This window comes from Macaca mulatta, chromosome 3 (assembly GCF_049350105.2).
Source record: "Macaca mulatta isolate MMU2019108-1 chromosome 3, T2T-MMU8v2.0, whole genome shotgun sequence".
Lineage (NCBI taxonomy): Eukaryota > Metazoa > Chordata > Mammalia > Primates > Cercopithecidae > Macaca > Macaca mulatta.
Genome location: NC_133408.1, coordinates 32,121,592 through 32,135,110, shown reverse-complemented (window position 1 = coordinate 32,135,110; position 13,519 = coordinate 32,121,592). Strand labels below are relative to the sequence as shown.

The following is a 13,519-nucleotide window of genomic DNA, read 5'->3' as shown; positions in this document are numbered from 1 at the left end:
TTGCTCCTCTGCCTCAAAAGCCATGTCCAAACCTGACGTCATAATTCTGAAATGTGTTCAGAACCCACTGCTCTTCTTTAATAGCACTGTAACTGTATTGTGAGCAGCGAAAGATGAGACATAACCAAGTCTGTGTATGTTTGTATCTTTCCACAAGGTCAGATTTTTATTGGTGTTATTTCAATCATAAAAGTCACGAGCTACATGGAGTTCCCAAGGAAGCAATTCTTCTTAGCACAACCTATTCACTCAGTAGTTAGCGCCATGGGCACAAGGGTTCAAGCCACAAGTCAGTCAATATTGCAAATCACACATGGTAGCATAATTAATATATAAAAGTTATAGGTTAAACATTCCATATCAGACAAACAATTAACATCAAGATAAAAAGGGTTAGGAAAATGGGGTCAAATGAACCAGTGCAAGGAGAGTGACATGGACAAGGAGAGTCCTGGCCTGATCTGATGGACGTCAATGACTTGCACGGAAGAGTCTTTTATTTGGGCAGAGCCTTCAACCTCAAGTGCCAGGTGCTAATTACAAGTGACGGCATAACTCGGTCTATCAAGATGGCCATCTTGAGCTGGTGAAGTCTTGCTATTCTTATGGCCCCAGAATATTCTGGTGAGGACTGAATTGATAGTAAAGAGTGTGCCTGGTTATGTCTTTATGTGATTGATTGCAGTCTCTATTGATTAGGCGAACATCTGATCCCTGTTGGTATGATGCATTCTGAAATGTAAGATGAGTCTTTTTCTAAGATGGAGTTACAGATGTCAAGGGTGCTCTATAAACAGCACCACTCAGTCCTTCAATACTTTTCATAGGTGCATCTATAACCGACCAATAGATCTCATTGCTAACAATCTCCTCCCCTGTCCAATCCATACCTCAGCCTGAAAGATTTTTCTAGAATACTGATTAATCATGCCATTTGTCTGCTTTTTGGAGAAAATTAGAACTCCTAAGAATGGATTTCAAAGCTTTTGAGCCCAACCTGATTTTCCAACCTCACCTCAGTTTATCACTCCCTGCCTACCATACCAAACTCCACCCATCTCAGAAAGTATAGGAATTTTGAAGAAGTGTTTCTGATGGAATAGTCTAAACATTGTGCACATTTTGTCAGGTTGTATATGTGGTACCACTGTAAATTTTATAATGACAATATATTTTCCAATCATTTGTTTTTCATCCATATATTTCTGATCATTTTAGTAATAGAAATTTTTTTACAGTAATTTGTTTTATAAGTATCAGGTAATATCAAATCTCCCTCATGCAAACACATTATCATCTCTTTAACTTGTGTCGCCCTCACTCCATCCTCCACCCTTTTTCCTTTCAGGATAAACTTACTTAGTGGTTTCACTCTTATTTTTTTTTTTTTTGTTTAAAATGCCCCATCCTTTAAGTAAAGGATTATTCCTCCAAATGACCTGTATCTTTTCATACTTTTCTCTCTTTTTTTTTTTTTTGTTCATGATGTTATCTCTACTTGAAAATTCCTTGATATTTGTCTCCACTGAGTTAAATCTTACAGACATTCAAGGCTTACCCCAGACAATACTCCCTCTTCAAAGGTTTCCCTCTTGATATTCCTAACACATCACCTCACATGTGAGTAGAAAGTTGAATTTATTATACTTAATCTCCTCATACTACCACTAACAGCCTCAAAAAGGAAGATATATCTATATCAAAAGTCTAGAAGTTAAAAGTTTTGGGGTTAAATAATCTGCTTTTGTTCCCAATTTACAAATTACTCAAATTTCAATCTACTCTCTCTTTTGCATGCCCATTGCCCTTTGTAAATGCTCTCTTGAAACATTTAACACACTCTTTGTCTCGCACCATACACAAAATCAGGTGGTATATGTTCATTCATTTATGACTTTTTCAGGCCCTAATAGTCATTAAAGGACAATAAAAGAAGATAGGAAGGAAGGAAGGAAGGGAATTCTATTCAGATTTCTAATAGCCTGTCTATCTAAACTTTGAGTTGAGGTAATGTATGACCCAAGAATAAAAAGAAAGAACTTGGATAGCTTAAGCTAAAATTAAATTCCTGCAAAAGGTGAAAGTTCACACTTTTTTTTTTCTTTTTGGTGGAAGCTTGATTACACCACTAGAAAAAAAAAAAAAAGGTTAAATTACTTCTTTCTCTTCCAATAATCTTGTGTATTACATTGCAGCAAACATTTGTATATGGAATTGCTTTTTAAAAGCAGAAAACCTGCTTCGCTGTGAACACTGGTTTGTAGCTCCTTTTTCATTTTCTTGACTAAAAACTCAGTTCTGTAAATTGTTTCAGTAGTTCAATAAACAAGTTGTAAATTCTGAGCTCCCTAAGGATAATGACTGTGTCTTATTCAGTAATGTTTCCCAGGAGCCTCACTAATACCAGGAAGGCAAGTTTGCCTACATTTACTCGAGAATATATTGTTGTTAATTCTCTAAAGACCAATGGAGTACGTGTTCTCTCAACGTCCATCCACATGGCAAAACTGTGTGAAGAATAACAATCAGACAGACCTCAAATTTGCTCATTTGATGATTTATCTTGTTTGATGAAAGGCGCAATAGCCTAAGAAAACTCTCTCTTCTCAGACACTATTTGCCTCAAATCAATAGTATGCAGAAAATACCACCCACCACAGGACAAATGAAAATTGAAAATTGTCTTGACTCCAACTACAGCACAAAGGGGAAAAAGACATAACAATCTAATTTTAAAGAAAGCAGTCTCAGTTAAAAGCATTGGTCTCAGAAGTCTTTTTTTGGTGACTCTGCAGATGATCCTATTAGATTCTAGCAACTGCTAAGATTGAAATACTCCAAAGTGAGACAGAGTGTTTAGGAAACACAGACTAGATGGCCTATGATTCGTTAACTTTATTAAACAGCACTGTATTTCCTGAACAAACAGAACAGTACACTGGTATGTTCCTGAACTTTTTAAAGTTTTGCAGTTGATGGGGTTCAGGACACACTAACCCAGAATGTAGCATCTTGACATTTGAAAAATTGTAGAAACATGAAGGTCACCCTCACCTTCCCCTTGCCCCTTCTCCTCTGAAGCAGGCCATAAAACGTAGAAATAATTCTCTGATCTTCTCTCCTGTAGCAGAGAATAAAATCAGTGAGTTTCCCGGGAAGCAGGTCATAAAATCCTGTTCCCTGAGGTGCCCTCCTTGTACCTGGAGGGAAAGAATGTTCTTATCTCTGAAGTCAGAGAGACACAGAGAAGAATCTGAACGAACAGGCCTTGCTAAGATGGGGTTTGTGACCATTAGATCATACCTCGTATGTCCAATCACACTTCTGCACAACTCTCCACTCTTCCTCTTACCTAAGCATAAAAACATATAGGTTTCCCTGTTTCTTTGGGTCATTTCTTTTTTTTTCTTTTTTTTTTTTCTTTTCCTTTTTCTTGGAGTCCGATTCTTGCTCTGTCAGCCAGGCTGGAATGCAATGACACGATCTTGGCTCACTGCAACCTCTGCCTCCTGGATTCAAGAGATTTGCCTGTCTCAACTTCCCAAGTAGCTAGGATTACAGTCATGCACACCACTCCCAGTTAATTTTTGTATTTTTATTAGAGAAGGAGTTGCACCATGTTGGCCAAGATGGTCTCGAAATTCTGACTTCAAGTGACCAACCCGCCTCGGCCTCCCAAAGTGCTGGGATTACAGACGTGAGCCCCTGCGCCCAGTGGGTTTTCATTTCTGAAGGCTCCCATGTCGGGCAAAACTTATATTAAATAGATTTGTTTTTCTCTTGTTAATCTATCTTTTGTTCCAGGTGCCTTACCTGGGAACATTGAAACAGGTGAGGAAAAGATTAACACTTTCTCTCCTTTGCACATTTCACTTAATTAGAGTACAACAGACTCCAAGTCTCTCTTACTTCTTGCTTTCTTACCCTATGCCCAGCTTTAATTTCAAATTTAGTTTCAGTGGTTAATTGCCTTAGAAGCCTGGGAAATTAGTTTTTATGTTAACTAAACACCAAATGTGAATAAATCACTCTGCTAGATGCTTTACATAGTCTACCCAATTTTCCCTTAAACAACTTTCCAAGGCTTATGGTTTTTTTCCTATTTATTCTTAGGAAAACTAAGAGTCAAGTGATCAAGTAACCATCAAGGAGAGATTCATAATCTTTCCACTGGACCAAGTCTGTCTCCATGTTTATTCAACACACAGTGGCTTCAAATGCTATCCTCTTTATAAAACTTGCTCAGATTAGGTATTCTTCCCCCTCCTTCCCCATCTCCACCCAGAACTCCAAGATATGAGAGCAATCTGGCTTATCCCTTCAATCTCCCAGGTGAACCAGAATCAAAATAATTCCTAACAAGAACAACACGTTCTAGTGAAAAACAACGTGCCAGTTGAGGAATTAGATGTTCTGGGCTCCATTGACTTGACCGGCTGTGTTACCTGTGCCCGATGATTTAACTGCTCTTAGCCTTATGTTCCTTGTCTTTAACTGAGGTTAACCATCTAGTAATATAGAACTTTTTAGTTTGAGTTATAATGGAATCTCTAAGAGAATAGGTATATTTTGTAAGTATTCTTTAAATTAACATTTAATCCATAAACTGCACATTACGGACATTGCCCACACTTTTTAATTTAATCTTTTTTTTTTTTTTTTTTTTGAGATAGGGTCTCACACTGTCACCCAGGCTGAGTTGCCATGGCACAATCGTGGCTCGCTGCCGCTGTGACCTCTTGGGCTCAAGCGATCCTCCCACCTTTCAGGCTCCTCAATAGCTGGGACTACAAGTGCACGCCACCATGCCTGGCTAATTTCTGTATTTTTAGTAGAGATTTGGTTTCACAATGTGGCCTAGGCTGGTCTCGAACTCCTGGGCTCAGGCTATCTGCCTGCCTCAGCCTCCCAAGGTGCTGGGATAACAGGCATGAGTCACCGTTACCAGCTGCTCACAACTTTAAAAAAGAAAGTTTAATGTCTCAACTACATTCTAATGTCATTTGGATTATGTTCCAAGAAACTCTTTTTTGTCAAGGAAAACAATTATTTTTACAATCACGAACATGTTAGTTTATTATTTGACATTTAAAATGTGCCGTTCTTAGATTGAAATATCTCTATCCAAGGTGCACCAAAAGAGAATGGATTCCCTGAGATGATCGAGCACAGCAGCATTTGAGCTATCAGACAATCATAAATTGGGAATGACAGGTATGCTGACCATGGCGCATTCCATGGTGAGAATGGTAAGGACTTAGCAGCCTCCCATTAAATTAATGAGAAACCTCAGCCTTTTTGGCCAGCAGGATTAAGCAACAAAATGGAGACATCTCAATACCTTTCTACCACCCTGGGAATGAAAGGCAAGATTGACAGGACAGCCAATTCAGCTAAGTGTTTGGCTTTTCACCCAGGTTACCCCTAGACAGGGTTATTATTCCACTATTCTCTCATTTTGGCTTTCAAGATTAGCAGCAGTTAAAATAGTGTTTTTGAAGTATTTATGTTGTTTACACCCTTGTTTCCTGAATAAATAAGAAATTAAAAGACTAGGAATCCCTCCAGGTCCCTAAAACTGTCCAATAAAGGTATGCTCTTAATTTGGATTTATAAGCAGGGTTTTCATTTTATGGTCTGCTTGCTTTTTATAATCAGCAACTCTTCAGTCTGCAATCTAAAAGGAGGCATAGCAATTAGTTAAAACTTAAAATGAAAAAGACTAGAATCTAACTGCATTTTTTCTATTCTGTGAGGCAGGATGTTAAAAATCAAAGTATTGGCCGGGTTCGGTGGTTCACGCCTGTAATCCCAGCACTTTGGGAGGCCGAGGCAGGTGGATCACGAGATCAAGAGATCGAGACCATCCTGGCTAACACGGTGAAACTCTGCCTCTACTAAAAATACAAAAAAAAAAAAAAAAATTAGCCGGGCGTGGTGGCGGCACCTGTAGTCCCGGCTACTCGGGAGGCTGAGGCAGGAGAATGGCGGGAACCCGGGAGGCGGAGCTTGCAGTGAGCTGAGATCGCACCACTGCACTGCAGCCTGGGCGACAGAGCGAGACTCCGTCTCAAAAAAAAAAAAAAAAAAAGTACCGGATTGGGAATTAGGCAAGTAGTGCCACTAACAACCTGTGCAGCCTGGAAAAATCTGGTCTCTCAAAGCCTCAGTCTCTCCATTGGTAATCAGTCAGACTGTAGGATGGCTACATTTTTCAACATTTTTAACTATGCTGCTCTCTTTAAAAACAAAGAATGAGTAGGTAACAGAGCACAGATATTCCCAAGAAGATATATGCCCAAGAAAATGTATCCTTTCTTGGGCATATATCTTCTTCTATAAATGGGGATCTATTTACAGATTTCATTTATTTATTTTTCTTGAGACGGAGTCTCACTCTGTCTCTCAGGCTGGAGTGTAGTGATGCGATCTCGGCTCACTGCAACCTCCGCCTCCTGGGTCCAAGCAATTCTTGTGCCTCAGCTTCTTGAGTACCTGGGATTACAGGTGTGTGCCACCCTGCCTGGATACTTCTTGTATTTTTAGTAGAGATGAAATTTCACCATGTCGGCCAGGCTGGTCTCACACTCCTGACCTCATGTGATCCACCCCCCTCGGCCTCCAGAGTGCTGGGATTACAGGCTTGAGCCACCACACCCGGCCTGTTTACAAATTGATAGCATCTGTTTTTCTACTATTGAACACACAAATTCTAATCCATGGAAATGCCATTTACATATTGAAGTGTAAGGACACAGAACATTGTTCACATTGCTACTGTTAGTATTCTTTACTGGGACTGATAGCATCACCTGTTAGGTCAACATTGATCCACCAGTCAACACAATTTGCTTGTATTTTTGCTTTCTTTAATCCATAATTTAATTCTCTTAACCCCACCCCTGCCCTGGAGAAAAACCATAGACATCATTTCGAAGGAGTTTATTTCTCATAATCTTTTAAAACATAGATCATGAAGTGACTGTGTTTCCATTTAGGGGATTAATTCTCTGTGTGTTTTCTAATTCCTTAGGCTGACTTGTCTTATCATCTCAACACCCATTAACATCTCACCCAGAGAACAGAAGCTTAAAGAAAGCTGTTGAAGATTTAAGATAATCTGTAGGTTTGGATGGAAGTTTTTTTAAAATGTATTGTATTTATTTCTTTATTTGAGACAAGAGTCTCGCTCTGTCACCCAGGTGGGAGTGCAGTGATGCAATCTCGGCTCACTGCAACTTCTGTTTTCCAAGTTCAAGCGATTCTCATGCCTCAGCCTCTGGAGTAGCTGGGATTACAAGTGTGTCCACCACACCTGGCTAATTTTTGTATTTTTTTAGAGACGAGGTTTCACTGTGTTGGCCTGACCTCAGGTGATCCACCCACCTCGGACTCCCAAAGCGCTGGGATTACAGGCATGAGCCACCGTGCTTGGCCAAAGGTTTTTAAATTGTAAAGACCTGTAACATTAACCTTTGCATAGAGAAACACAGAGTGGGGTTACTAGATCTGTATGTTCCACAGACTTCTGAGAGAGCTTAAGCCCGAGGAAAATAATGAAATCCAACTTTAGTGTCCAAAATTTATTAGTAGTTTTTTATTAAAATCTGCAAGGAAAAGAAAGAGCAACATTGAGCACTTACTATTTGACAAGTACTTTATGTATATTAGCTTGCTTTATCTTATCTTAGCCCTAAAAGTGTCATGAGTCCTGGTTCACATATAAAGAAACTGAGGCTTAGCAATGTAAGGATTATTCCTTTGACTCTTTCTTTCTGTGACAGGTAGTCAACAGCAAAATCAGTATTCCACCACTAGTCTATGAAGCTCTAAAATTGATGTTTTCACTCTGTCACTGCTTCTCTTGCAAAACCTATTAGATGTTTCCTTTATTTCTGTTCTTCATACTTCTTTCTCTCTATTGATTGATTGATTGATTGAGACAGAGTTTCGCTTCCATCACCCAGGCTAGAGTGCAGTGGCATGATCTCAGCTCATATGACCTCCACCTCTCTGGCTCGAGCAATCCTGTCTCAGCCTCCAGAGTAACTGGGACTACAGGCACGGATCACTGTGCCTTGCTGATTTTTATATTTTTAGTAGAGATGGGGTTTCACCATGTTGGCCAGGCTTGTCTTGAACTCCTGACCTCAAGTGATCTGCCCACCTTGGCCCCCCAAAGTACTAAGATTACAGGTGTGAACCACAGTGTCCGATCACTCTCTCCATCTTTAAACTTAAGGTGAAGGCTTTTTAGTTTAATTTTCTTCCACCTACCAAGCTTCTGGTAATAAAATAATTTTTATTTTATTAGAGTTTGCATTTATTGAGAATTATGTGGCCTAAACTGCACTGTAGGGTTTGGCACTATAAGAATAGCGTTTATGGATTTGAAAACAAAGGTTAAAAAGATTTAGTAATTGCCTACAATGAACTTGTTGGTGAGTTTTGAAGGAAAAAATTCAATCGCTTGTCCATGTAACTACAGAGTGTGCTGTTAGCCACTATTTAAAAATCTAAGCCTCAGGAAGAAAATATATATTAAAATTTCTTTTATTTCAAGTAGGGGGGATTTAATTAAATTTGTATTTTTCAAGGAGATTTAGCTGCTTATCTCTATTTTGAAAATTCTCTTCAGCCTTTTGCTTTTTGAAAAATGATTTGCACTATGCCTAAGAAAACAAGAACCAAACAAAATGCCACGGATATTATGGTTTACCACTGCCATCTAATGGCCGCTAAGACTAACAAATTGCAAATGTTTTATGACCGAAAATGACCAATGTACAATTATTAAAATATGGAGCTGCAAGGTTGAGTTTGAAGGGGAATGCTGGAGTAGTGTAATTTGATTTCATTACTTACTCTGGATCTGAGCCATCCCAAGAGTAAATACACAGTTGTAGCTCTTCCTGCGTGTGTCATGAAGTAAATGCTAGTGTTAGAGGCCTGTAAACCATGAACTGTAAAAAGTGAACACGCCATGTGCAGGTGGGAATTTTGCTTTAAATTCTGTAAACTTTTGGGGTAAGCACAATTTTAAGTCGCATCTGTATATTTCAAAAACATTTTGGAATTAGCTGTGTGAATGCCGTGCTGTGCTTGGTGACTGATACATACACTGAGCAAAACCAGCTGGTGTTTTGGTCCATAGGAGTGTGGATGGTGCTACTGGATACAGCATTCTGAATTTTTATTGCATGTAGATTAATGTAACACTTCATTTTTCGTTTGTTTTGTTTGCGAATTTGTTCAAACACTTCTTTGTTTGTTAGCTTATTTAAACCACTTGTGCCAGAGATGGCTGTCCATTTTGGAGTGCAGACACTAGAGATTTTGGATTCAGATATGTTTAGAATCATGAGTTTGAAGAACATGCAGCTATTCTAAATTTAGCAAATATTTATTGAGTTTTGGTTAGGTGTTGCATACAGAGTAAACATGACATACTCTTCTTGCCTTCAAAGTAATTGTAGACGTATCAAGTAACTATAGAAAGCAGAAACACAGATAGGCAAACACAAGACAAAATGTGGTTAGTGGGATTGAGGACATGTTACCCCAACATGTGACACCTTGACTTTTGAGAAAACAGCAGAAGCAGAAAGGTCACTCTCACTTTCCCATCACACTTCTCTCCTAAAGCAGGCTACAAATCCCAGCAAGCTTACTCTTTGACCTTCTCTACACCCTCATTTCAGAGGTATCCTCCCTATACCAGGAGGAGAGAAACAGGGACACAGAAAAGAATCTGAACAAGCAGAACTTACTAAATTCCTGCCTCCCCCCAGCCCAGTTTATTACCACTAGATTATGCCCTCTTTGTCCAATCATAATTCTTGACAACTGTTTACTCTTAATCAAACTGAAGCATTAAAATACGCAAGCTTACCTGTTTGGGGGATCTTCATTTCTGAAGGCTCCTATGTTACATAAAATTTATATTAAATAAATTTAAATCCTACTCAAACTATTCCTAAAAATTGTTGAAGAGGGAGTATTTCCAAACTCATTCTATAAGACCAGTATTACCCTGATAGCAAAACCGGACAAAGACACAACAAAAAAAAAGAAAACTACAGGTCAATATCTCTGATGTATATTGATGCAAAAATCCTCAAATAATTCCAGCAAACTGAATTCAACAATATATTAGAATGATTATTTATCATGACCAAGTGGGATTTATCCCTGGGATCCAAGGATTGTTCAACACACACAAAATCAATTAGCATGCTACATCATATCAACAGAATGAAGGATAAAACCATATGATCATTTCAATTGATGTGGAAAAAGCATTTGATAAAATTCAACATCTCTTCATGATAAAAGTCCTCAAAAAACTGGGTATAGAAGAAACTTACCTCAACACAATAAAAGCCGTATATGACAGGCCCACAGCTAGTATCATATTGAATGGGGAAACACTGAAAGCTTTTCCTCTAAGATCTGGAACATGGCATGGATGCCCACTGTCACTATTGTTATTCATTATAATACTGGAAGTCCTAGCCAGAGCATTCAGACAAGAGAAAGATGTAAAGGGCTCCAAATTAGAAAGGAAGAAATCAAATTATCCTTGTTTGCAGATGATGTGATCTTATATTTGGAAATACTTAAAGATTTCACAAGAAAACCATAAGAACTGTTAAATTTACTGATAAATTCAGTAAAGTTGCAGGATATAAAATCAACATACGAAAATCAGTAGCATTTCTATATTCCAACAGTGAACAATGTGAGAAAGAAATAAAAAAGCAATCCCACTTACGATAGCAATACATAAAATTAGATATCCAGGAATTAACTTAACCAAATATTTCATGATCTGTATAATGAAAACTATAAAACACTAATGAAGGAAATTGAAGAGGACACCAAAAAATGGAAAAATATTCATGTTCATGGATTGGAAGAATCAATATTGTTAAAATATCGCTACTACCCAAAGCAATCTACAGATTCAATGCAATCTCTGTCAAAGTACCATTGACATTCATCACAGAAAAAGAAAAAAAAACCTAACAATTATATGGAACCAGAAAAGATCCAGACTAGCCAAAGAAATCCTGAGTAAAAAGAACAAAACTGGAGGAATCACATTACTTGACTTCACATTATACTACAGAGCTGTAGTAACCAAAATGGCAGGATACTGACATAAAGACAGACACATAGACCAATGAGAATAGAGAACCCAGAAGTAAGACGTGCCTACAGTATTTTTGACAAAGGTACCAAGAACATGCACTGGGAAAAAGATAGTCTCTTCAATAAATGGTGCTGGGAAAACTTGATTTACAGATGCAGAAAAATGAAACTAGGTCCCTATCTCCAACCATATACAAAAGTCAAATCAAAATGGATTAAAGATTTAAGTCTAATACCCCAAACTATAAAACTACTACAAGAAAACATTGGGGAAATTCTCCAGAACGTTGATCTAAGCAAAGATTTCTTGAGCAATACCCCACAAACACAGACAACCAAAGCAAAAATGGATGAATAGGATAACATCAAGTTAAAAAGCTCCTACATAGCAAAAGATACAATCAACAAAGTGAAGAGACAACCCACAGAAGGGCAGAAAATATTTGCAAACTACGACTACTCACTTGACAAGCGATTAATAATCAAAATACATAAGGAGCTCAAACGACTCTGTAGGGAAAAAAAAAATCTAATATTCCAATCAAAAGATGGGCAAAAGGTCTGAATAGACATTACCCAAAATAAGACATACAAATAGAAAACAGGAATATGAAAAGGTGCGCAACATCACTGATCATCAGATATACGCCAAAAAAAAAAAAAACACCTTACAATGAGAAATCATCTCACCCTCGTCCAAATGGCTTATACCCAAAATACAGGCAATAACAAATGCTTGCAAGGATGTGGAGAAAAGGGAACCCTTGTACACTGTTGGTGGAAATGTAAATTGGTACAACCACTATAGAGAAGCATTTAGTGGTTCCTAAAAAAACTAAAAATTGAGCTACCATATGATCCAGCAATCCCACTACTGGGTATATACCCAAAAGAGAGGAAATCTCTATATTAAAGAGATATCTGCGCACCTATGTTTGTTGTGGCACTGTTTACAATAGCTAAGATTAGGAAGCAACTTAAATGCCCATCGACAGATAAATGGATAAAGAAAATGTGAAACATATACACAATGGAGTACTATTCAGCCATAAAAAAGAATGAGATCTAGTCATTTGCAACAACATGATGGAACTGAAGAAGACCATTATGTTAAGTGAAATAAGCTGGGCACAGAAAGAAAAACATAGCATGTTCTCACGTATGTGTGGGATCTAAAAAACAGCTGAACTCATGGACATAGCGATTTGAAGGGTGGTTACCAGAGGCTAGGAACAGTAGTGGGGGATTTGCAGGGAGGTGGTGATGGTTAATAAGTACAAAAAAAAAAAAATAGAAAGAATAATAAGGCCTACTATTTGATAGTATAATAGGGTGACTATAGTCAATAATAATTCTATATTTTTAAATAACTTTTAAATAACTTTAAAGAATATAATTGGATTGTTCGTAACTCAAACAACTGAGGGGAGTCTCCATGATGTACTTATTTCACGTTGCATGCCTGTATCAAAACGTCTCATGTACCCCAAAAATATGTACACCTACTATATACCCACAAAAATTTTTAAGTAAAATTAAAAAAAATTAATTGTATGCTTTTTTTTTTTTTTTGGTTAATATGTCTTTTGTTATCATGGTCCTGCCCATGAACCTAAGATGAGAAGGAAAGATATTTCTTTTCACCTACATGGCATTGCAAGGAATGAGTGAAGAACAATGTCTCCTTGTTCATATATGTGTCTCTAGAAGTCAGCAAGCACCTCACACATGGTAAACACCCAAATGTTACTGGATGAATGAATAAAGTACCATAATTGAGTTAAACGTGAGTGTTATAAGACACCTAACCACAATTCGAGAGATTGCGATCTGGAGTAGGAGACTGGGCTAAGGCATGATTAGGCATAAGCAACCACGAGAGGCAGTGGAGCAGTGTGTTTCAGACAGACCTCAGGGGTCTTTTTTTTCTCTTTTTTTTTCTTTCAGAAATCTGTCTTTTGTTCTTTGTTTTCATAGGTTATTGGGGAACAGGTGGTGTTTGGTTATATGATTAAGTTCTTTAGTGGTGATTTGTGAGATTTTGGTGCACCCATCACCCAAGCAGTATACACAGCACATAATTTGTAATCTTTTATCCCTTACCCCCTTCTCATTCTTTCCCCCTGAGTCCCCTGTGTCACTCTTATGCCTTTGCATCCTCATAGCTTAGCTCCCACTTATGAGTGAGAACATGTGATGTTTGGTTTTCCATTCCTGAGTTACTTCACTTAGAATAATAGTCTCCAATCTCATTCAGGCCACTGCAAATGCTGTTAATTCATTCCTTTTTATCACTGAGTAGTATTCTATTGCGTGTGAGTGTGTATGTGTGTATGCCACAGTTTCTTTATTCCACTCATTGATT

General features: G+C 38.0%; 1 long non-coding RNA gene across 1 annotated transcript in view; it reads right to left on the bottom strand.

The window, feature by feature from the left end:
• Positions 1–3,048: 3,048 nt before the first annotated feature.
• Positions 3,049–13,519, bottom strand: part of LOC106997315 (uncharacterized) — a 38,241-nt gene continuing 27,770 nt past the window's right edge. The window contains exon 3 of the long non-coding RNA XR_013415865.1: positions 3,049–3,121. This is a non-coding gene — a long non-coding RNA (uncharacterized LOC106997315). The remainder of the gene's footprint in view (positions 3,122–13,519) is intronic.